Genomic DNA, 26,098 nt, shown 5'->3' with positions numbered 1-26,098 from the left:
TCGGTAAATCGAAACATAGATCGAGTGGTAAACAGAAATTCGCCTTTCAGTTCAGCTCAATGAACTGGTACAGAGTCCGCATCACAGCAAACGCTGCACCGATCAGCCTGTCGATTTCAGGCCCCATCCTGTCCTCGCTTGTGAACAAGACCCCAAGATGCCTGAACTCTTCCAGTTGGAGCTGGATTTCATCCCTGACCCAGAGAGGGAATTCTAGTCAGGGGCAATCACACCCTTCCAGGTCTCATTGTTATTGCCCGTGTGAGTGTCACGTCTCGTCCCCAACTGCTCCACTATGTGTCTGTTGTCTTGGTTTCTGTCTGTGTGCTCGCCCCTCCCCTCCTGTGTGTCCATGATCAGTGTGATTATTCCCACCTGCCTCTCGTTACCTGTCATGTATATAAGTCCTATCTGCCCCTCACTTCCTGTCGGATCATTGGTTGCTGTCGTTCGGTGTTGGAGTTATGTGTTAACGTCATGATGTCTTTTTAGTTCCAGTTGCTGTCATTGGTAATCTCACCCTGTCATTTTGTTTCACGTCTTTTTCGGTCAGCCTTGTTGTTAGGTTTTGTTAATAAGTCATGTCAGTTGCCGAGTCTGTTAGTTTGCCTTGTTTGCGTTCTTCAATAAACCCTGGTCCAAGCTGCACTTGGTCGTCCTGCTCCATGCTCCACCCGATCATGACAGTGAGCATTGAATTCACCCAGCAGAACGATGAAATCCCCAGAAGGAGCCCACTCCAGCTGTTCTTCTAAAGACTCCTATAAAGGTGGGTATTCTGAACTACTGTTTGCTGCATAGACACAAACAACAGTCAAGACCCGTCCCCCCCCATCCGGAGGTGGAGGGAGGCTATCCTCCCATTCGCTGGGGCGAACCCCAAAGTGCAGGTGCCGAGCCGGGGGGCAATAGGTATGCCCATACCTGCTCTGCACCTCTCACCGTGGGCAACTCCACAGTGGAAGAGAGTCCAACCCCTCTCGAGAGAACTGGTGCCAGAACCCAAGCTGTGTGTGTATGTGTGTGTCTACTCAGAACTTTTCTGCCTCACACACCAAACCCGGGCTCCTTTCTGGCTAGAGAGGTGACATTCCACGTCCCTAGAGCCAGCTTCTTCAGCCGGAGATCGAACTGCCAGGGTCCCCACCTATGGCCGCTACCCAGCTCACTTTGCACCGGACCCCTTTTGCCCCTCTCACAGTTGGTGAGTCCATGGAAAGAGGGACCCATATTGTGTTTTCGGGCTGCATCCGGCTGGGCCCCAATGGAGACACCATGGCCGCCAGAAGCTTGTCTTTGATCCTCGCCTCCAGGCCTGGCTCCTGGGGAGGGCCCTGGTGACCCGCGTCCGGGCATAGGAGACCTAATTTCATTTTTAATTATCATCAAAAGGGATCGGTGGCATGGTGAGGGCACTGGTTAGCACGTCCACCTCACAGTTAGGAGGGTGTGGTTCAATTCCACCTCCGGTCCTCCTGTGTGGAGTTTGCATGTTCTCCCTGTGCCCGTGTAGGTTTTCGCCAGACACTCCGCACAGCTAGTTTAGCAGGTAAAAGAATGGCCTGCAACAAGTCTTTTAACAAGGAGGCATGGGTAACCGGCTCTGCGCTCCCATTGTTTCGCAAAATAGAACAGAGTAGAAAACGCATAGTGACTGTGTATACAGTGACTGCCTTATCTTCCGCTAATTGACAAGCTCTTGTTAGTGGAATCAGCTCAGCAGCCTGTGCTGACCTGTTGTATGGAAGCTTCTCTGCTTCAACAATCTGGTTTGGCAATTATGAGATTGTTTCCTTTAGGATCCTTTGAACATGATCCATCCACAAACCACTTTTCCCCTTTGTCAAGTGGCGTGTCACTTAAATCTTGTCTGGGCAGCTGTAGATGTTCTGTAGCATCCAAACAGTTATGTGGGGTTCCATTCCCTGGCAACGGGATCAACGTTGCTGGGTTAAGGATTGTGCATCTCTTTATCACGATGTGTGGTTGTGACAGAAGTATAGCAGTGTAGGACAGATGTCTGGCTGGTGACATAAAGTTCATTTTGCTTTGCAGCAGCAACACATCTACAGCATGTGGAACTAGCAGCTCCATTTTGTGAAAGAGCACCACATCTGCAGATTGTCTCACTGCAAGCGCTGCCGCGCATACTGCTTGGACACAGTCTGGGAAAGACAGAGCCACTGGATCCAGTTTTTTTGAATAAAATACAATTGGTCTTAGTTTGCTGCCATGACTCTGCAGCAACACTGAGGTCATAAAACCATTCCTGCAGTCTGTTGTTTGCACAAAGATTTTATTGTAGTCTGGCAAGACAAGAGTTGTGGTTTCTATCAGAGCCTGTTTCAGCACTACAAAAGCATCATCCGCTACTGGTGTCCACATGATTTTTTCTGTCATTGCCATGGGGACTCCATGCACAATATCCAGCAGCGGTTGTGTTTTTTCCGCATAATGTGGGATCCATGCTCTGCAGTAATTGCAGAGCCCCAAAAATGACATCATTTGTTTTTTTGTTTCAGGTTTCGGTGCATCTGCAATAATCTGCTTTCTGGTTCTCTGTATCTGTCTTCCAGAAGCCGACAAAGTGTGACCTAAATAGTTCACTTCATGTCTGACCCATTGTAACTTATTTTTGCTCACTTGATTCCCTGTTTTGCAGAGATAGTGTAACAATGCTAAGGAGTCTGCCTTGCAAGCAGCTTCAGTTTCAGAGGCTACCAGGAGATCATCTACATAAACTAGAAGTTGGCTTTTGTTTGACATCTGAAAATCAGCCAAACAGGCCATGATAGCTTGAATGAAAATAGTTGGACTATCAGCAAATCCTTGTGGCAATCTGGTGTATGTATAGCTTTGTCCTTTAAAGGTAAAAGCGAACCAAAACTGTGAGTCTGGGTGAATTGGCACTGAGAAAAATGCATTGCTGAGATCAATTACTGTGAAAAACTTCTGATTAGGTTTAAAAGTGTTCAGAAGTGTGTGTGGGTCAGGCACATTGGGTGCTCTTGTTTGCACTGCATCATTCACCGCTCGTAAATCTTGTATCATTCGCCAATTAATTTTTTCGGCCTTTTGGACTGGAAAAATGGGAGTGTTGCAAGGAGAATCCGAGCACTCCCTAATGATTCCTCCTGTCAAAAGATCATTTATAACAGGGGCAATCCCATTCATTGCCTCCTGTTTTAAAGGATATTGCTTAACTCTTGGACGCCACTCTGATCTTGGTTTGATCTGTACTGGGGAAATGGACTTTAAAAGTCCTACATCAGATGGGCCCTTGGTCCACAGTTTTTCAGGAAGCCCAGCCAATTCCCCCTCCTCCTTTTCATTCAAACAAATGCCAACTAGTCAGGGAAGCGCACAAGCGCCTGCTCTGCCTACAGCTACTTCACACACTGTTTGCTTCCACACGTCACAATTGGTACTGTAGCTCCACCCATCACCTTTGTCCTCATAATCAGTCACAGATCCAGCAAGGTTTGTTAAGCTTGGATACAAGTTTTGCGTACGAGCGGAAGGCCCCTCTTGCTCCTCTGCTTGAGCTGCGCCTTCAGCTTCAGCTGGAGCCGTGGCCGCGACAGTGCGCCTGCGCACTGTGGCTTCATTGTCTTCCGGCCTGACAAACATAGTCTCAGCCTCATCACCTTTCATGTTTCTATCTTTTGTCTTTTGGATTTGTTCTTTTCTCTCTTGTGAAGCTTTCAACCACATTTTAGCACAATCCAATTCTCTCTCTTTTCTTTTCTTTTTCAGTCCATTTGTCTTTCCACACTCTCTTCTAAAACATCAACTACTATTTTCCACACTTCAACTCTCAACTTCCCTTCTACTCCATACTTTTTCTTCCACTTTGGCATATATTGCATACAATTAAGAAATCTACTCGCCATGTACTTCTCATCTCCGTCAAGAGGTAGAGATTTACCGTTTTTATTTCCCATCTTAATTTTAGTAGTTTTAGGTTTTACAATTTCTTTTTCTCCAAAATATTATTATCCATCCATCCATCCATCCATTTTCTGAACCGCTTAGTCCCCACGGGGGTCGCGGGCATACTGGAGCCTCCCAGCCGTCATCGGGCAGTAGGCCGGGGACACCCTGAACCGGTTGCCAGCCAATTGCAGGGCACACAGAGACAAACAACCATTCGCACTCGCACTCACACCTAGGGAGAATTTGGAGTGATCAATCGGCCTACCAAGCATGTTTTTGGGATGTGGGAGGAAACCGGAGTGCCCGGAGAAAACCCACGCGGGCCGGGGAGAACATGCAAACTCCGCACAGGGAGGGCCGGAGGTGGAATCGAAACCGCACCCTCCTAACTGTGAGGCGGACGTGCTACCCAGTGCGCCACCGAGCCGCCTATTATTATTATTATTTATTTAATTATTTATTTCTTTGAGGATCCTCAATGCAGGTTTAAATTGACCTTTCAACAAATTACTAGCCTGTATTATTGCCGTGGATCAATGCTAGAACTGCTATTTAGTCAATTTATCCTACCAGTCACACTCAATCACACAAACTCCGGCGCTTTTTTGTTTTGTTTTTTAGGCCTATCCAGGGATGAGTGTAAAACCCTCCCAAACAGCTTTGGAAAAACGGACAAAAGAAATAATCTACGCCCTTCTTCAATTAAGAAAAATAAGCTCTGTTTTCCTTAGCCCTTCCACTGGGACTTGAACCCAAGCTGTTCTTTGGCCGGAAAAACATACAAAGAAAAATCTACGCCCTTCTTTGATTAACAAAAAAGAATCTCCGTGTTTCTTAGCACATTCCTTCCACTGGGACTCTAACCCAAGCCAGATCCCTCAGCTCGGAAAAACAGACAAAGAAGAGTCTATGCACCTCTTCGATGAACGAAAAAGAAGCTCTGCCTTTCTTAGCCTGTTTCTTCCACTGGGACTTGAACCCAAGCTGGATCTCGTGCACCACTACGTTTTACGCGTTTCACAACAACACGATCACACAACTTCAGGCCTTTAACTTACTTGTCCCCTGGTTCGTTGCACTGCCGGGTCCCGTCAATCCACCCCTGTCAGACGAAGGCAGACCTAAGATGCTGGCCCAGCGAAGAATTTCCTTCCCAGGTCTTTCTTTACCAGGTCCAGCTAATGGACACTGGCCCGTCGACGGTGTACAGGGTGTCGTCCTCCGTCAGCCAGATGGTGGGTATGAGAGGTCCCGGGTTTCGGCACCAAAATGTTAGAGTTGTGCTCAGTCTAACTTATTTTGCAAGAACCATACTGGAGACAAGCAAGTCCTTTTAGACACCTGCAGGTGGAGAGTTCACCCGTTCAAGGAATGAAGTCTAAAACTCTCCCTCCTGCAAGGGCATATTTATTAAGAGAAACAGAGTGGGGGTAAGAGTAGACTGAATAGGAAGCCCTTGTGCTCTAGTCAAAACATATCAGGGGGTGTTTTACGACCTTGTGTAGGATGGGACAAGGTAGGCTATTTATTACCGGTTGCATTCCAACATAATCATACGATAAGGATAATCTGAAAAACCCTAACAGCCCCCACACACACCGAATCACCCATAACCAGCACCCACTACCATGGCGAACTTGCCCCACCCCAAAGACTCATGACCCATCAATCTCGGCCCACAATGTGCAACTGAATATAAGCTGATCAAAGAACCTTGAACATTGCCTTTTCTGAATGGAGACTTTCCGCTCTTGAAAGGCCCAGCACTGTATTGTACTTTCCTGAAAACAGAGCTTTCTTGACAAGAATTGTGATTGAACTCAACCAACCTGTGTAAGTCTAATTTCTGCTTCAGTGTCTTAGCATTTTCCTAAATCTGAAGAAATCAAACGAGCACGCAGTGAGTAAATTGGATAACAAGTGATTGGCAATGGCTTTTGCCGTGAGGCGCAGATAGCGCGCTCCCTAAATTGTGGACAAAATCCAACAGCGGCCTTTAGCTCATTTGCATTGTTGGGTCTGGTGTCTTTCAGCTTCTTCTTCACAATACCCCACACATTTTCTATGGGGTTCAGGTCAGGGGAATTGGCAGGCCAATCAAGGACAGTAATGCCATGGTCAGTACTGGTGGTTTTGGCACTGTGGGCAGGCGCCAGATCATGCTGGAAAATGAAATAATCATCTCCATAGAGCTTTTCAGCAGACGGAAGCATGTAGTGCTCTAAAATCTCTTGGTACACAGCTGCATTCACTCTGGACTTGATGAAACACAGTGGACCAACACCAGCAGCTGACATGGCTCCCCAAACCATCGCTGACTGTGGGAACTTTACACTGGATTTCAAGCAACTTGGATTTTGCTCCTCTCCAGCCTTTCTCCAGACTCTGGCGCCTTGACTTCCAAATGAAATCCAAAACTTGCTTTCGTCTGAAAAGAGGACTTTGGACCACTCTGGAACTGTCCAGTGCTTCTTTTCCATAGCCCAAGTCAGACGCTTCTTCCGTTGTCTTGAATTCAGAAGTGGCTTGACCATGGGAATAAGGCTATTGTTGCCCATTTCCCGGGCACGTCTGTGAACAGTGGCTTTTGATACCTGGACTCCAGCTTCAGTCCACTGGCTTTGAAGCTCCCCCAAATTCTGTAAGCGACTCTTCTTCACAATGCTGTTAAGGCTGCGGTCATCTCTCTTGGTTGTGCAGCGTTTCCTGCCACATTTCCCCCTTCCAACAGAGTTTTTGTGGATGTGCTTTGAAACTGCACTCTGTGAAAAGCTTACTCTTTGAGAAATTTCTTTTTGTGTCTTACCCTCCTGATGGAGGGTGTCAATGATGGTCCTCTGGACAGCAATCAGATCAGCAGTCTTCCCCATACTTGTGATTTAGTTTACTGAAATAAGCTGAGTGGTTTTCAAGGTTCAGGAAACCCTTGCAGGTGTTTCAAGTTAATTAGACCATTCAAGTGATTAGTTGAATACCCTACTAGTATATCTTTTCATGATATTCTAATATTTTGAGATAGGATATGTGAGTTTTCTTAAGCTGTATGCCATAATCAGCAATATTAAAATAATAAAAGGCTTGCAATATTTCAGTTGATTTGTAATGAATCTAGAATGTATGACATTTTTGGGTTTTTAATTGCATTACAGAAAATAAATAACTATCACAATATTCTAATTTTCTGAGACAGTTCTGTATATAGAAATAAGGAACAAAAATAAATTCACCCAAAAATAATTTGCACACCATGCAAAACTTGAAGCTTTGCCAGAGCCGCAACAGCTCCGCCCAGCGGCGAAAGACACAACTGCTTCGACTTCGGTAGTTACACCAAGGAAGCCTCATGTGTCCATCACTACTCAAAAGCGTTCAGTTTGTCACAGCACTGTAGACCTAAACTCCGTGTGCGTACTACTGCGCAAAAGTTTTGTTTTAAACAGAAAGAAGGAAATACCCCACTACCAGAAATTATGCAGTCGAGATTCCCACATTTGGGGAATTCACAGCGGTCGGTACGTGGCAGTGGCGTGCGGTGAGGGTTGGGGTTGGTGAGGCACTGACTCAGAATCAGAGTTACAAACGTACTGTATGACGTTGTTATCCCATTCTTGATTAAATTTAATAACATTTTAAACACACCACTGTAAATTTACACACACCATTGCAGTATTCTTACCTTTACTTGTAAATGAAGTCTAGAGTACCAATCCTTTTGAAACGAACATGTTGCAGTCCGGCCCGGGAGGCCCGTCGTTTGAATTAATCCTCGCAAATCTGGCATTGGTCTTCCCTTACTTATGATTTCTTGCTTTGACTGAAAGTCAAGTTTTGAAAAATTTCTTATCTTCGAGATTATATCCTCCATTTTCAGGGAAAGTAAAGCCACATAGCAACGCGTTAGCACTGAATGTTGTTGGTTGTTTTTCTTTTCTTTTCTTTCTTCTTAATTTACTCTCACATTTACTCGTGTCGTGAACTATTAGCCACAGGCTCACTATCGCCCCATCTTTGAGGCAAAAGTACTGGCTGCCTCAAGGCCCGTATTTTCCCGTTGACTGCAAGCATGCGCCGTTTGCACGCGCTCAGTACAGTGAGTGGTGCACACTCTCACACGCACGCCCTGAGAGGCACTACCTGTCACTGCCTCAGCCTCCATGATTCTCGTCTCCCGTTGTTATTTGAACAAGAAATACAGCTATTTTTACTATGAAAATTATCCAAATGTATAGGAAACACACCAAAATTGCATTAAAAGCATAGACCACGGGACAGATATTATATTATGTTTTATTATATTATTCATTTTTTAACAACTTATGGTGACAGCTGAGGAAACCATGTTGAGCCCTTTACTGCCCCTGGTGGCAAGGTGAGGCACTGCCTCACCTGCCTCCTATGAGTGCACGTGCCTGGTACGTGGCATTAGCATTAGTCGATATATGTAACCGTAACTTGAATTAGTTGTCTCTTTATTTAAGTTGTTGCCTCAGACCCATTTCTGGTTATGGCTTCTCGGCCTTTTGGCTAAGATCAAGTGTAGTATCTGTTCTTATCAGTTTAATATCTGATACATCCCCTAACCGGGGACCACATATCAAAGTGATTTTTGGAATAGGGAGATGGAATAGGGGCTTGCCCCGTCCACTCCACGCATCAACCTGGTATTGCAGTACCTCCAGGAACGGTGCACCCCCTCTCCTGGTCAAATCGATAGTGCATATGATAGAAAACCATTTCAATCCGTTCACTTCATTCTTACAGGATTAAGCAGTCAATTATGACTTGATTGGGGTCTGATCTAAATGTAAGACATTTCGACTTGAGAGGCAGCAAGAATTTATGTAACCGTTCTAAAATATAGTTAAAATGTGTTTCTTTGGGCGGCTCGGTGGCGCACTGGGTAGCACGTCCGCCTCACAGTTAGGAGGGTGCGGGTTCGATTCCACCTCCGGCCCTCCCTGTGTGGAGTTTGCATGTTCTCCCCGGGCCCGCGTGGGTTTTCTCCGGGCACTCCGGTTTCCTCCCACATTCCAAAAACATGCTTGGTAGGCCGATTGAGCACTCCAAATTGCCCCCTAGGTGTGAGTCCGAATGGTTGTTTGTCTCTGTGTGCCCTGCAATTGGCTGCCAAGCAGTTCAGGGTGTCCCCCCACCTACTGCTCGATGACTGCTTGGATAGGCTCCAGAACGACCACGGCCCCCGTGGAGACAAGCGGTGCAGAAAATGGATGGATGGATTATAAGGGATCGATGAGGTGTCCTTTATCTGGCCCCTCAACTATGACCCTGCCAGTGGCATAAAGCCCCTGACAAATTGGCTCCTGGGATCATGAGGACACGCAAAACTCTCCACCATGATAAGTTGACAGCTCACGGAGGAGCAGTAATACAGAATCTGTCAATAAATGCAATATGGAAATATTGCTCCAGCACTGTGAAGGTATCTCTGGGAAAAAACAAACATGCCGCTTTAACATTAAATGCATTAACATTAAATGCTATTAAAAACAATGCAGTTACAAGTAAGGGACCCTTTTATAGAATTGTCAGGTCTAAGTACCATAAGACATTATTTTATTCACTGAAAGAAGAGGAGAAGACAACCAGTATTCCTTTTGCTCGTGAGGAGAATTACATAGAAGGCCCAGTTACAGTCCTCCACCAATTCTGAGCTCCTCTTCCGCTATCTCCTCTTTTTATTTTGGGTTGCCCTGGTTACAAGAGGCGTTGCTACACTAAAGGGAGGGGAGGTTGTGGCTGTAGCAACGCTGATTCGCTAGCTAACAATGTTGTGTGGTGCGAGGCCGCATGGCCTTGGCCGATTCGTGACCCCAGGAAGGCAGAGTCTGTTCTTCGGTGGTTGGCAGCCTCGTTCTCGGCTGCGATCTCCAAACCTGGATGCCGTGTCCCTGTAAAACAATGTTCTAGACTTTCTTGTTAAGTTTCACACAATAATAATGATGAGTACATAATCAGATACCTCTCGTGCATACACTCCAACAAACGTTAAGTAGATATGAGATAACTTGCATGAAGTCTACTTAAACAAACATTGAGTAAATATGGGATAAAAGCTGTCCCGGTCAACAACAATTTATAAATAGAAACTACAAGGTATAAAAGAGAAAGAACTTCTCTTGAACTAAACAAAGAACAAAGGTGTTCTGTTCATAACTAGTGAGGGCCTCTCACAGATAAGAAAAGGAAGGGAGTATAAGAACTCCTTAAAGCTAGGCAGATATGTTGGCTTGAGCGAAGATATGAGACCTCCGGTTCAGGCCGACCAGCGCTTCTGCAAAAACAATTATTCTAACATTTCCTTCCTGTTTATCACATATTTGCTCAAATTCACACATCACCGTAAACAACCCCTTTTCTCGACTTTCAGTCGTGGGATCACATTCATGAGGACAAATATGTTTACACCAAAGGATATACGTTGCGATGTCATCATTCAGAATCCCACAGATCTGGGAAAAGTCTGGTAACACAGATGAAGGAATTTTGCCATCAACATCATCATGTTGCCACTCAGACATTAGGTACATCTGAGCAATCTCGTCCTCCAGGGGTGATATTACTGTAGTGATGAGATGATTAAACAGAGCACGAAGACATGGTATGCAACATCCATACAAGGTGAGCATAGCAGCAAACACTGCAACTGATGGTAAAATTGAGGACACAAGGGCTTTATACTTCCCAAAAGCAGTCATCCACTTGTAGTGGTCTTTCATCCTTGTGATTAGGGATCGCAGGCCTGCAATCCCTCCGTCAGGCTCCCATCAGGGGCGGTGTCATTCTGGATATAGGTGCAGCATTGTTCTCCGAAGATTGCGCAGACCCCTCCTTTCTCAGACAACAACATATCAAGAGTGATACGGTTCTGGATTGAAATTAGGGAAGTGTTAGGCTACGGATTCTAGTTATTGATCTGACTCCAAATTGCGATCAACACTTAACACATGAGTCTTTATGGCCTAATCCACACACTGGCGCACCTAACAATTTTGCGAGTTCGTTCTCTCAAAGACCATTTGATCAATCAGACCGAATTTACCAATTGTTTATTCCTGACAAAGCTAGCTAATACAGGCGCCTGGGTCCCGGGTCCCTCACACTAAAACTCGTGTGTTCTTGTGACCATCAAAAGACAACATCCAGGTTGCCCAGCTATAAAGAAACACAATATGAATATTCAAACATGCAAAACATTGTGTGATGATTGGTCGATGGCCATCTCCTCCCCGGCTAGGTGTTATTGCTGAGTACAGGTGTCCGGCCTCAGCTGTCTGGAGGTTGGGTCCGACCACCAGGACGGGATGCTATTCTCGTTCCGCACCGGGCTCGAGATATTCTTGCGAGGTGTCCTCCCTGTCTGGGCCGATGATACATCTTTGAGGTGTTCTAGTCAGGGATCCTCCCTGTCTGGACCGATGGTACATCCTGTTCCACAACACTTCGAAGAAAACAAGTTCGTGCAGTTTGCCTGCACATTCTTTACCACCCTCCATGCGATAACACGAGCACGCCTCTATTGGAAATTATATTGATATGATTATAAGTCTAACGCAGCCTTAATAAAATATGTTTGCAAACTGCCGAAAGCACATTTCCCTTTATTCCCTCTCATGACTTCATTTATGAGGTCATTACCCATTACTCTCGCAAGCAGCGACCAGCACGCTGTCGGTCCTTTCTTCCCGGCTCATGTTGAGTCATCAGGGTATATTGGCCATTCGGTGGCAACGCGCCAACGGTTTTCTCGATCAACTGGACAGTGAGTGGTCTAATACATGGAATACAACAACAACCGCATAAAATCATTATTGTAGTAAAAATAGCCACAGCAACAAGCACAGACATGATGAGGCCTTTCCAGCTTCCAAACGTTTTCATCCAATCAGACCAAATATCGAGTACAACATGCATCACCAAACATTCCACACACACCATGTTCCTTAGCTAATAGCATATCCAACGCAATTCTATTTTGGAACGCCATCAACGACGTTGCAGCCAATTGTTCATGAACTGCTGCAAATGATTCAGCTGTATAGTTGTCGTTGGACATTGTAATGAACGTAATTAATACGGTCTAGATTTTTGTTGGGGGTGATCCATAGGAAGATACTTTCGAATCCCGAGGACACTTGATTAACGAATTTATACTTATCTGGCATACCCCGGAGCACTCCTATAGCGTCAATATATGTTGGATCGTTGTCGCTCAACCATGGGGGCAGAACCTCTCTTTTGGCTCGCTTCAGGAGCCCCGACAGTGGGGACTCCATGTTCCAATTGAGATTCTGTATTTCAATGGGGACAACCACCACAGGCATTATCAAAGACACGAGGGCACAGATACCTAATGCATTCTTCGGCAAGCGATCATATAATTTGTCATCACCACACCATAACCAGATGTCTGCACGAGAGAGAGGAGAGGTTACATCCAGTGACAAATTTAATTTGCACCATGTGGGATCTATTGTCCCAATACTTATGCCGGTACCCTTTAACTTTAAACATGTCATTGTTGAGTCACATGGTTATCAAAAATGGGCTTTCTTTTTTCCAAGCCCACGACTGGGAAGATATCATCATAAATTCATTCAAATTGATTCAAGATGGCGGCGCGTGGACACCCAGCAACCTCTCTCTGTCCCGCCCGTACGGTGTTTTGTTCGTTTAATGAGTGTTTGTCCGACGGTTTTATGTGTTCGTCTCGTCGTACTAAGTCGTGGTACAAGTACAGCAGGCAGGTTCTGCTCGACATCGGCGAAAGTGAGTTTTGTGGCGTTCTGGACTTTGATGCGGAGACATTAAAGGCGCTCGGACTGCTCCGTCCTGGAGCGTCGCCGGACTCGCCTGCTATTCTTCCCCCGGTTGGAAAGCGTCGGAAGCGGTGTGCGAGGAGGCAGAAGAGGGGCAAGCGCAGAGGCGTCCGGGCCAGGCTGGCGGCCAACCCAGCTCGCCCGGCCGGCCGTGCCTTCCATTCTTCTGGCGAATGTTCGTTCGCTGGACAACAAGATGGATTACATTCGCCTGCTGAGATCTACGAACCGGACAGTGCGTAACTGCTGTGTGCTCGTGTTCACTGAGACTTGGTTGACTGTCAACATTCCGGACTCTGCTGTGCATCTGGAGCGGCTAGCGTGCTATCGGGTGGACCGTGCCCTTTTGAGAGGGGGAAAGTTGCGAGGAGGTAGAATATGCGTCTACAGGCTAGGTTGAGGGCAGCAAGGGCCGACCTGTCCCGGGGCATCAACGAAGCGAAAAGGGCATTGTCTTGCAAGATTACCGCCCACTTCAAGGAGAGCAGGGACGCACGGAGCCTTTGGCAGGGCATTCAGACCATCACGGACTACAAGCCCGCGCCGCAGAGCTGTGAGCGCGATGTCCGTCTGCTCAACGATCTTAACCGCTTCTTTGCTTGCTTCGACGCTCAGAACAGCACTTGCCCGCTGAAGACCACTCCCCCTCCACACGAGCAGTCCCTGTGCCTCTCTGCTGACAGCGTGAGAAGGGCGCTTGCCGCTATCAACACCCGTAACGCGGCGGGCCCTGACAACATCCCAGGTCGAGCACTGAAGGACTGCGCTGGGGAGCTGGCGGGTGTCTTCACGGACATCTTTAACATTTCCCTGAAGCAGGCCATCGTCCCTTCGTGTTTCAAGGCTGCCACCATCATACCTGTGCCGAAGAAGCCTGCTCCGTCCTGCTTCAATGACTACCGCCCCGTGGCACTGACGCCCATCATCATGAAGTGCTTTGCGCGGCTTGTCATGGAGCACATCAGATCCATTCTCCCCCCCACCATAGACCCCTTCCAGTTTGCGTACCGAGCCAAACGGTCCTCTGAGGATGCCATCTGGTCTGCCCTCCACTCGGCCCTCTCCCACCTGGAGAGTAGGGACTCGTATGTGAGATTGCTGTTTGTGGACTTCAGTTCTGCCTTCAACACCATTGTGCCACAAAGACTCATCTGCAAACTCGACGAGCTGGGCCTCAGTACCTACCTCTGCAACTGGCTACTGGACTTCCTCTGTCAGAGGCCTCAGGTGGTACGTGTTGGCGACAAAATCTCTGCCAGCATCACGCTGAGCACGGGGGCCCCCCAAAGCTGTGTGCTCAGTCCGCTGCTCTTCACCCTGCTGACGCATGACTGCACTGCATCCTGCAGCGACAACCGCATAGTGAAGTTTGCTGACGACATGACTCTGGTGGGTCTCATCACCAAGGGTGACGAGACTCAGTACAGGCCGGAGGTTGACCTTCTGACCGCGTGGTGCAGGGACTACAACCTCCTGCTGAACATCAACAAGACCAAGGAAATTGTTGTTGACTTACGGAAGGGTCACACCCTACACCTGCCGCTGACCATCGACGGTGCTGTGGTGGAGAGGGTGAGCAGCACCAGATTCCTGGGGGTGCACATCAGTGAGGACTTCTCCTGGTCCGCCAACACCGCGTCACTGGCGAAGAAAGCTCAGCGCCGCCTGTACTTCCTGCGGAAACTCAGGCGAGCAAGTGCTCCTCCGGCCGTCATGACTGCATTCTACCGTGGCACCATTGAGAGTGTCCTCTCCAGTTGTATTGCTGTCTGGGGTGGTAGCTGCACTGAATACAACATGAAGGCCCTGCAGCGCATAGTGAACACGGCTAGTAAGATTGTTGGTGCTTCACTCCCCTCCCTGAAGGGCATTTACACCTCCCATCTCGCCCGCAAGGCGACCGCGATTGTGAGTGATGTGAGTCACCCCGCTCACTCTTTGTTTGATCTTCTGCCCTCTGGGAAGAGGTACAGGAGCCTGCACTCCCGCACCACCAGACTCACCAACAGCTTCATTCTCCAGGCTGTTAGGATCCTGAACTCTCTTCCCCCTTCTGCGTAGCGTCCTGTACTTATTTATTGTGTTGTTTATTTATTATTTATCCATCACTCTTATTTATTCATTGTTTGTACCTTCTTGTTTTATTTTCTTGTGTTGTTTACTTGCATGTACATTGTGAACTATGTCTTGTCACCGTGGGATAGTGGGAACGTAATTTCGATCTCTTTGTGTGTCTTGGCATGTGAAGAAATTGACAATAAAGCATACTTTGACTTTGAAATCAAACAGTTACCACTGGTACTGGACTGGTCAACACCTGCAAGATACAAGATGATTCTACTGCAGCTGGAACGACTTTTAACACTACTCTTGCTTTGAGACAGACCACACAATCTTCACCAGTAGTATTAGCAGCTTGTTCTGCCATCAAAACCCAATTATTTTTTATAGCGGTGACTCCCGTGGTGATCCTAAACCAATCATCTATGCTCCTGACTGCTTTCGCGAGGATTCGAGGGTTTGTCGAGGGACTCAAGGATAATTCTTGTTTGGCATCCTCACCTTGACATAGGAACACCTGCCAATACGGGTATCCATACATATATATGTTTAACTGGAAACCCCAGCATCCTATTGTGCGGCTTCCTAAATGTAAATCGTGTGAAGTATTAACCCGCAAGGTGATGCCTGTCTGCGTTTTTCCCCCTTTTATCATTTGCTGATGTTGTTCAGCTTGAACACTAGTTGCCCATGACTTAAACCAATCGTTGGTGACCCATACCAAATTTTTCCAACCCCTGTTTACCAACTCGTTGGTCAAATACCAATCATAATCCCGATAATCTTGTCCTCTAATCTGCCCGTTTACCAAACTACCAAACGGTATGGTAATTTGTACTGTCACGTTTTTAGGGATGCAAACCTGGATCTCCCATTTAAATGATTGAACCAGTTCGCAGAGTCCCCGGTGTGTCTGAGTGACCCCGGTCACCACTTGTCTTTTGGACCGGATGTTTAAATGGTACTCAGACACGATGTTGTTTGTTGTGTGGCACCCTGTTCCATTACAGTACCACAACGGTTCCATGATTGGGGCCAGGTTTTTCAATTTATCGTTCAACCTTCCTTGACTTACTTTCACCGCCATCTGTGTCATTTGAGTGAATAATTGTATACCGTAACTCTCCAATACCCTCTCAACCGAGGACAAACCAAACTCATTCCCCAAGCATTGAGAATAAAACAACCACATTTCTCCATATGTTAACTTCTTTTGTCCATGACACGAAGCAACTACAAACTGTCCATCTTCTTTACATTGGTAAATACATGTCCCTTTTTCACTTTTACTAGAGAAGCACTGTTAAACATCGGTCAGTCTTCTTCTGGTATTTTCTCTCCTGTTCTCTCTGATTCAGACTGTTTGTCGGAGATTTTAGCCGGAGCGGCGGTGCTATACAAGCTAGCGCGACGGCGGCGACGCGGAAAACGAGCGGGAGCCCTCGTAAAGCTGAGGCAGAGAGGGTTCCGTTCTGCCCTACCGTCAATTCATCTGGCGAATGTCCGCTCCCTGGCGAACAAGATGGACGAACTGCTGCTCCTCACTTCAAGGAACACGGACTTCAGCAGATCCGCCGCGCTGTGTTTTGTTGAGACGTGGCTTAGTGAATGAACCCCCCACCACGCCACGTTAGCTGGGTTTCGGCTAACGCGTGCAGATCGCAGCGCGGAGCTCTCCGGAAAATCAAAGGGAAGTGGTCTCCGTTTCTACATTAATGAACGTTGGTGTACCGATGTCATGGTGTTGGAAGAGTTTTGCAGCCCTCTCCTAGAAACACTTTTCATAAACTGCCGGCCGTTCTATTCACCACGGGAGTTCTCCTCGATCGTCATGGCGGCTGTTTACATCCCACCACACGCACGTGCGAGTGAAGCCACGCAGATGCTGGCTGACCAGGTGACAGACATGGAGAAACTTCTACCAAATTCACTAATCATTGTTCTGGGTGATCTTAACAGGGCGAACCTCGCACACGAACTCCCCAGATATAGACAGCACATAACGTGTCCCACCAGAGGGGCACAGACACTGGACCACTGCTACACTGTAATTAAGGATGCATACCACTCTGTGGCTCGTGCAGCTTTAGGACTCTCGGACCACTGTCTAGTTCATCTGATCCCTGCCTACAGACAGAAACTAAAAACTTCTAAGCCTGTGGTGAGGACTGTCAGGAAGTGGACAGTGGAGTCAAGGCAGGACCTCCAAGCCTGCTTTGACTGCACCGATTGGAGTGTTTTTGAAGCTGCAAATTCAGACTTGCATGAACTCACTGACACTGTCACATCATACATCAGTTTTTGTGAGGATCTGTGTGTGCAGACTAAGACCTTCTGCACGTACAACAACAACAAAGCTTGGTTTACACCGAACCTTAGAAGGCTGCGCAAAGTCAAGGAGGAGGCCTACAGGAGCGGCGACCAGGACCTGTTCAAGCAGACCAGAAACACACTGAACCGAGAGGTCAGGAAAGCCAGGAGGTGTTACGGGGAGAGCCTGGAGAGACACCTCTCTGCCAATCCTGATCCCTCAACAGTGTGGAAAGGCCTGCAGAGCATCACGGGCTTCAAGAAACGAACCCCCCCGTCCTGTGGAGAGCCCAAGGCTCGCTGACCAGCTAAACAGGTTCTACTGCAGGTTTGATCGGTCCTCCCACACAACGGGACCTCCTGCAGCACAATCCACACAATCCACATACTCACCTCCCCCCACAACTGCTCTGTCCACACCTCCATCACCGTGGTCACCGACTCTCTCTCTTGCAGAGGCTGCGCCCGCACTCCAGATTCGCGAGGAGGAAGTGCGCCAGATGTTCCGGGGACAAAAGATCAGGAAGGCACCGGGCCCAGACGGCGTGTCACCTTCCTGCTTGAAAGTCTGCGCTGAGCAGCTGGCGCCCACCTTTGCACGGATCTTCAACCGTTCCCTGGAGCTGTGTGAGGTGCCCTCGTGCTTCAAGAGCTCCACCATCGTTCCAGTGGCCAAGAAGCCCGCCATCACAGGCCTGAATGACTATAGACCTGTTGCACTGACATCTGTGGTCATGAAATCTTTCGAGAGGTTAGTACTGAACCACCTGAAGGATGTCACGGGCCCCCTGCTGGACCCCCTCCAGTTTGCCTACCGGGCAAACAGGTCGGTGGATGATGCGGTCAACATGGGACTGCACTACATCCTGCAACACCTGGACACCCCAGGAAAGTACGCCAGGATCCTGTTTGTGGACTTCAGCTCGGCGTTCAACACCATCGCTCCTGACATCCTCCAACAGAAGCTCATCCAGCTTGCGGTGCCTGCCTCCACCTGTCAGTGGATCACCAGCTTCCTGACCAACAGGAGACAGCGTGTGAGGCTGGGGAGCATCACATCTGACACCCTGACCACCAACACTGGAGCCCCTCAGGGATGCGTCCTCTCCCCACTGCTCTTCTCCCTCTACATCAACGATTTCTCCGCAAGTGACTCTTCCGTGAAGCTCCTGAAGTATGCAGACGACCCCACTCTCATCGGACTGATCCAGAACGGTGCTGAGACTGCGTACAGACAGGAGGTGGAGCGGCTGGTCCACTGGTGCAGCCAAAACCACCTGGACCTGAACCCGCTCAAGACCGTGGAGATGACAGTGGACGTCAGGCGAGGCCCTTCACCACTTTCACCCCTCACTATCCGCAGTAATACTATTCACTCATCAGACACCTTCAAGTTCCTGGGAACCACAATCTCTCGGGACCTGAAATGGACCGGCCACATAGACTCTGTCCGGAAGAAGGCCCAGCAGAGGCTGTACTTCCTGAGACAGCTCAAGAAGTTCAGCCTGCCACGGGAGCTGCTGAAGACCTTCTACACTGCCATCATCCAGTCTGTCCTCTGCACCTCCATCACTGTCTGATTTGGATCGGCCTCCAAACAAGACAAGCACAGACTGCAACGGACAATAAGGACTGCAGAAAAGATAATTGGAATCAACCTCCCATCTATCCAAGACTTGTACCTGTCCAGGACCAGGAAACGTGCAAGTAACATCTCAACAGACCCTTCGCACCCAGGTTGCAGCCTGTTTGAACTACTCCCCTCCGGACGCCGTTATAGAGCTCTGTACACTAAAACCAGCAGACACAGAGACAGCTTCTTCCCCCAGGCTGTCGCTCTGATGAACTCACACCACTCTTAGAGTCTCAGAGTTATTACTGTGCAATAACATCCCGCTTGCCACACCTTTTTTTGTCTACACTGTTTGTACTATGTGTCCTCTCTGCATCCATTGCAGCCTGGTCATCCTAGAAGAGGGACCCTCCCATCTGTGGTCTCTTCTCAAGGTTTCTCATTTCCCCTAGCTGGAGTTTTGAGTTTTTCCTTGCCCTCTTGGGAGTTTAAGATCAGGGGGTGTTTGAGAATATCTTTCGTTCTTCACATGTCCTGAGTGTTGTTGTTAGTCACCTAAATGTTGAACAGAGGCTGTGATTTACCGAAGTCCAATTCCTTGTTTGGCACGCTCAAACATGGCGAATAAAAAACTCTTGAATCTTGAATCTTCTCTATCTGGTGGGGCTAAATCCAATATTTCCTTTACCTGTTGAATTTGCTTCCTCCACAACCTTCTCTGATACTTTTCCAATTTGTCATGTAATGTTTGGTTTGCCTCTGTCCAATTAAACAACGTGACATACGTTTGCTAATTTTCGTTGTCACATCTCTGTCTCAACCCCCCCTGTTCCTCTCGTGAGAGCTCTTCTGTTGTGTTCACCTCAGCGTCATAAACTACTTTTCTTCTGCATCGGTGTTGTCTGTAGGTGGGTGAAATTCGAATCTGGGACGTTTTCTGCTGGATGGTCTCATCAACTGTTATCAATGTCCACACAAAAACACAACTTGCAAATAGCACTCCTCCTAAAATTAATTCCGAAAATTCCGAAAAGCCTTTCGGGCCCTCCCCTTTCCTTCTCCGTATTGCTACTCCTTGAGCCATGATTTTGGCCAGTTTCTCCTTCAGTGTTTTGTTCATACGTTCAACTTTGCCCTGGCTTTGAGGGCGGCACACACAGCCGAATCGATGCTTCAACCCCAAAATTGATTCCACCTTGGCCAAGGCTTTGTTGTTAAAGTGTGTACCATTGTCAGAGTGGATCAAGGCCGGGAAACCATGGGTGGGGATGTAATGGGTGATCAAAGCCTTGATCACAGCAGCAGAATCATCCTTCGAGCACGGATATGCCTCAGGACAGCCCGAGTAAGCGTCAGTCAACACAAGCAAAAAGCGTTTTCCATTCACTCTTGTATTCATGTCTGTGAAATCAATGATCACCTCTGCCCCCGGCCACGGGGCTGGCTGAAACAGGCCGGGCTTAGGCTTCAACGTAGGGCGTGCATTGAGCGTCTGGCAAGACTCACAATCCGCAACGAATTTCCATACCACGTCTGAGAGTCTGGGATGCCACCAACTTCGGAGATGGATCATCATGGCATGGGGAACCGCATGGGAAGGTGTGTGTGCCTGTGACAGGACCTCTGCCACTTTGCTGCCAGCCGGACCAATTTTTGTTCCGGGGACGTGGCGTCCTGGGCGGCACACAGATCGGCATGTGAGAGTGACAGAGGCAAACAAGAGTCGGGGTGTTCCCCGTCCACAATTACTGGACCGTGGGACACTATCATGTCCGCTGCCCCGCCGTCTGTTTGGCCAATTCATCAGCCACTTGGTTTCCCCTGGCCACTAAGGTATCAGCTTTGGAGTGACCAGGCACTTTGACAACGGCCACCTCGCTCGGGTACTTCAACGCCTCGAACAACTGCAACATCAAGTCCTTGTGTGCAATCTCTGGCCATTGTGAACCCATTCTGTAGCCAGCCTACCAGATCGATTAAGGCCGCTGACACCGCATAAGCGGAGTCAGAATAGATGGTCACGGCTTCCCCCTTACACTGCCGTAAGGCTAACACCAAGACAAAGACTTCTGCCACCTGGGCCGATGGGCGGGTAGTGAGCTTCATCACTTTAAGAGGCTGGAAGGAACCATCCCTCCACTCGACCGCAGCCGCATGGAGGAGGCCCTTTTTGTCTCTCCATCAGCAGCCATCTGTGAACACCACCTGACCGTGCCCGAGCGGAGTGGAATAGAGGTCAGGTCGGACTTTCGCCACTGTATGGACCTTTAATGCACACTCATGGGGACCCACCAACAATTGATCAGCCGTGTTCACTCCGGAATGGACATAGTTGACATTTGGAGCAGTCAGTATTTTCAACAATTGTGTTTGTCGCAGCGGAGTCAACGTGAATTCCGCTGATGCGACAAATGAGGACACCGCATGATGAGTTAACACATAGATGGGATGTCCCATGACCGTGTGGGCTGTTTTGAGTAAGATCTTTGCCAGGCCAGCAGCATATCTAGAACAATCGGGTTTTCGTTGCTCAATGTTGTCCAAGGGGACGCTGCAATACATCAGCACTGCACGTCCATGCTGCATTTTCTGGTACAGAGCTCCATTCACAACTTTTCCTGAAATTGAGACATCTAAATGGAAGGGCAGGTTGTAATCAGGAGTGGCCAAAGCCGCAGCAGAGGCCAGCTCCTGCACCAGTGACACGAAGACATCGGCAGCCTCCGGTGTCCAGACCAGGCAAGCCTTGAGATTCCTGGGCCCCTGTTCGCGGATCAGGGCTTGGAGGACACTGGTTTTGTCGGCAAAGCAGGGTATGTAGTGTCTGCTGTCGCCGCACAACCCCAGGAATGATAGCATCTCCTGGACAGTGGCGGGCCGTGGATGCCGGAGAATGGAGTTTCTATGCTCGGGCGACATGGCGAGGCCACTAGGGGTCAGTACTTGACCTAGAAAAGTGACCTGTTGACGACAGCATTGTAGTTTATTCCTTGACACCTTGAACCCTTTCTCCCCTAACCACAGCAACACTTTCTTTGTTCCTGCAAGACACGCCTGCTCGTCTTTTGCTGCAATCAACAAATCATCGACATACTGCAACAGCAAAGTCGATCTGGCATTTGGCATGGTTCGAGGAGTTCCTTGAGGACCTGATTGAACAATCCTGGCGAGTTTTTGATTCCCTGCGGCATGCAAGTGTATTGCAGTTTCATCCCATTGTAGGTGAATGCGAACACGTGCCACACTGAGGGGGAAAGCGGGAGGCAGAAGAAGGCATTGGCCAAGCCAATCACAGTGAACCACTGGTAGGGAGGGTTCAATAACGCTAGGATCCGGTGCAGGTCCGGCACAGGAAGAACAGGAGTGATAGTGACATAATTTACTGCTCTCAGATCATGTGCCATGCGTCATGATTTCCCATCTGCTTTCCGGACTGGCCTCAACGGGGTGTTCCATTCGGAACACGACACTTCCAACACCCCTGCGTCCCAGAGGCCACACAGAGTGTCTTCCATGCCTTGGTCTGCCTCTTTCGGCCAACGATATTGTGGCCGTTTAATAGGCTGCGTCTCATCCATCTGGAGATCAATAGGGGCCGCCGAGTGACAAAACCCGACATCAAATGGACCCTGGGACCACAGTGTGTCGGGCAAGGCCGCCAGCATTACTTCAGCGTCCTCATGATCAGTTAATTCCCTGCCATGTGTGCGGGACACCAACATCATCTCCAGCAGTCCTGTGTCTGCCATGGGTTGTTTAATTTGGTAAGCGTTCTGAGACTCGGACCAGCACAAATTAGGAATGTGAGTTTTCCGCCAGTTGGTCTGTTGCAACAATTGCTTGACCATTGAGCCCAATTGTCTGGCCTCGTGTCCTGGGGCAAGAGCCAGCGAAATGTGTAGCACCCATTTCTCTGTCATTTTGAACCACTGCATTTGTTCATATGTCAATTCAGTTGCTGCTGCAACTCCCTTTTTGCCAATCAAAATGCATGATGAAGTTAAATCCCACATGTGCCCTTCAATTTCTTCAAACAAATCTCGATATACACCATCACTTTTTCGGTCATAATATAGAGTGCAATGCAAAGGATCAACAGGTGGGTGGTATGGCGCCAGTGAGCAGATCCAGGGCTTCCACAGCAGGTAGGTCGAAAACACACCGCCACCAGCAGGGTAGCTCGAGCCTGGCCCAGTAAATGGTTGCAGTTTCTGCTTCGGCCGGTAGGGGCGCCATCAGCCACTGGCCATGTTGTTGTAGCTGCTGTGAGCACAGGATGCTGACGCCATCTGGAAATTGAATAATCACTCCCTCTGGCCCACACAGGATTCTGGCTTCAACGGCTGACAGCAAATCCCTCCCCATCAAATTGATCGGTGTGCCTGTGGAATGGATATATTTGTGCCACAGTCTACACCCTGTCCAGGTGATCACCGTCTCAAGTGGCTTGGTAAAAGGCAGAGTTTGTGGTTGTCCCAAGAAGCCGACTAAAGTTGTTGTTTTCTTTGACAGTCAGGATACAGGTAGGGCAGTGTTTGTGGATGAATAAGTTGCTCCTGTGTCCACCAGCATCTGAACAGGTTTTCCCTCCACTGTCACATGAAGCATTGGCTCCGCCGGGCCACTGCTTCCCTAGCTCCCCGGGCGGCCCTATTCAAATTGTCCACACCAGAGATCATCATGTTGGTAGTACTGACCTCTGTGTGTTTGTGGCTGTTGCCAGGGCCGTCCACCAGACGGAGGTGTTTCTGCCTGTTGCATCGGCACCCCGGGTTGGTGTGGCGGGCCTCCGGCTGGGCGGGTTGCTCCGCGCGGCCGATACTGTGGGCATCCTCTTGACCAGTGATTGGTTTCGCCGCAGATGAAGCATGCGTTGGCCGAATAGGGTTTGTATGTCGCCCTCCCCTGGTAAGCGGGGGCACTCCCTCCCCGGCGTCTGTATCCGCCCCGGAACTGGCCCCTTCCGCGCCCCACCACCTGAGTAGCCTGTGACATTTGCATTTCCTTTTTCTGTGATTTGGACTGTTTAGCTTCACCATGCATCTTTGCCAATTGTAATTTCAACAACTGTTTGGATAATGCGTTTGTCTCGTTCTCAACTTTAGCTTGTGACTCAGTGAACGTTCTGCAGTGATGCAAAAGATGATGTTTAAATCGTGCTCCAGCACAAACCAGAATGTCAGGGTCTGACATTAGCTGCTTCTTCACATCTGGCGGAAGTCCATCCACCAGCGCCGTCCGGAAGAGCACCTCTGCCTCATGCGTGAGAGCCGGATGGCGACCTGTGGTTTCAATCCAACTCTCCACACGTTACATAATGTTGTGCTGGTGACATTTTCGCATCATAAGGAAACATAGTGGGGGCCAGATCGGTGGGTTGTGGGAAAGTCAATTTAATGTTTTCAAACAGGGGCGCTGCTACTTGTGGCATGGGCACCTCCCTCCCCAGTCTCGCTGTGCCTGCTGCTTCCTCAATTGTCTGCACTTGCACTAGGGAGCATGATCCTGCCAACATCTGGCGCATGTCACCGAGTGTACAGCTCTGCCCACTCATCAGAGCCAAAAATTTGTTCAGCCGCACCTTACCTCCTCTGTGAAGTGGGGGCATCTTTTCCATCATCGCGGTCACATCACGGAGCACCATGGGCTCGTAGTGTTGACCGCCCGATGTGGTCACCAGCGGACACATCAATTCATTTTTCTGCACCTCGGCCTGTGTCATCTGTCCCTGACCACTCCGCAAATTATATTCTCTATAGTCTCTCTCTCTCTCGCTGCCTGCGCTTCTTTCTACTGTCCTGATTCGCGTACTCTAACATTTTTCTCTGTTGCATCACAACATCATCTTTTTCCTCACCCTCGCTGCTGTCCCACTGTGTACGCTCTTTCTGTCTTCGCTCGCTCTTCGCGTCTTCTCGTCTCACTTTCTCCGTTGCCCATTTTAACATCTGCGCTTCCTGTCTACGCTGCTCATCGGCTTGATCAACTTTCTTCTTTAGCTCCTCATTCTCGGCACTAAGTCTATGCCAGCTTTCTCCTTTTGTCACGTTGGACGGTTGAAGGCTCGGACCGGGGGTGGAGGTGTCCACGCGGGATGTGTCCCCCTCCTGGGCCCGTCGCCTCTCTTTATTTACTGCTTGTTCAATCAGCTGTACAATACTCTGATCCGCCCTTTCGCCTTCGCCCTCGACATCCACTACCATCCGGCCACCCAACGTCACCACCGGAGCCATTACTCCGGGGTCGCCGTACGGCGGTGGTCCAACATCGGTCACTCCGAGTGTGGGGGCACTCGGGTGTGTCACATCATGCAAAGATGGATAAATGCCCTTGTATTCATTTCTTTCCTCGTCTATTTTCACCGCTTTCTCTACCTCCTCTGCTTTTCTCACATTAACAACACTTTCTACGGGCGGTTTCTTCTGAGTGGCGAACAAAGCTGTTGCAGCTGTCGCCAAATTGTGCAGGGAGCGCCGCTCTTCCTCTTTCTCCCTAATGTGCTTCTCTAGCACCTTGCGCTTGCGCCAGCCGGCACCTTTTTGCTCGTCCACTAAGGCGAGCTTTCCTTTCAGCACTACACTCTCTTTTTGCTGCAACTGCTGTGCCAGGCGTTCCATGTCCCAAGCTGTTGGGAAGCCCTGAAACAATTTGTCGGCTTCCAATTTCGCGAAGACTTTTCGGTGTCTCATTCGCTCCTTTGCCACTTTGTTTCGGTCAATGCCACTCACAATTGGTGCTTCCACATCAGCATACATTCCTTCAATCTCACTCCATTCATTCCTCTCATCACACACACTCCCCCCAATTTGGTTGCTCATTTTAAATATTTTAGCGGTCTGATCTCTCACAGGAGGAACTGTTACCACCGGATACTTTTTGAGGAGGCCCCACTTCTCCTCGGGGATCTCAAAAACACCCCAGCTATTTGAATGCGGTCGTCACCGCACCCTTGTCCGCCACGACGAAGCACTAGGTCCCTGACCTATCCTTAGTACGCGTAAGTCCCTGACTTTACCGTACACGTTACACACGTAAGTTCCAGACTTATCCACCGTATGTATCTTAACTTCTTGCACACCTTATTTGATCTGATCGACAGTCTCCTCTTAAATTTCCTCTTTCAAGTTGCAGAATTTCGTCTTATAGTAACAGGTATTCTGCTTACCTTATCAGTGATGAGTTCAGGGTTGAGGAGACGTCGTACCAGCTCAACGTTGTGCGCTTATTCCAAACGGTTCGCCAACCGGGAGACAGCCGTCTCTGACAACTGTCCGGTGCCCTGGATACAGACCACGAGTTGTCCGTGGTCACCAAGAAATTGTTAGACTGCAGATTTTAGTTATTGATCTGACTCCAAATTGCGATCAACACTTAACACATG

At 48.7% G+C, this 26,098-nt stretch overlaps 1 long non-coding RNA gene and 1 other non-coding gene across 4 annotated transcripts in view; one reads left to right on the top strand and one right to left on the bottom strand.

Annotated features, from left to right (window-relative positions):
- Window positions 1-8,440: 8,440 nt before the first annotated feature.
- Window positions 8,441-8,631, top strand: LOC125979076 (U2 spliceosomal RNA). The gene has a single exon (XR_007485201.1). It is a non-coding gene; the product is annotated as a U2 spliceosomal RNA (small nuclear RNA).
- A 914-nt stretch (window positions 8,632-9,545) lies between these two features.
- LOC125978125 (uncharacterized) overlaps window positions 9,546-26,098 on the bottom strand; it is a 97,544-nt gene continuing 80,991 nt past the window's right edge. Inside the window, exons 3-5 of one of the 3 annotated variants that reach the window (XR_011087814.1) lie at window positions 25,883-25,996; window positions 12,122-12,245; window positions 9,546-11,725 (exon numbers count right to left, since the gene is read on the bottom strand). This is a non-coding gene — a long non-coding RNA (uncharacterized lncRNA). Of the gene's footprint in view, window positions 12,246-25,882; window positions 25,997-26,098 lie in introns of all 3 variants that reach the window. The other 2 variants (XR_011087813.1, XR_011087815.1) reach the window with 2 other exon arrangements.

This window comes from Syngnathus scovelli, chromosome 12 (assembly GCF_024217435.2).
Source record: "Syngnathus scovelli strain Florida chromosome 12, RoL_Ssco_1.2, whole genome shotgun sequence".
Lineage (NCBI taxonomy): Eukaryota > Metazoa > Chordata > Actinopteri > Syngnathiformes > Syngnathidae > Syngnathus > Syngnathus scovelli.
Note: the sequence above shows the minus strand (reverse complement) of the source record. Positions and strands in the feature narration are given on the sequence as shown.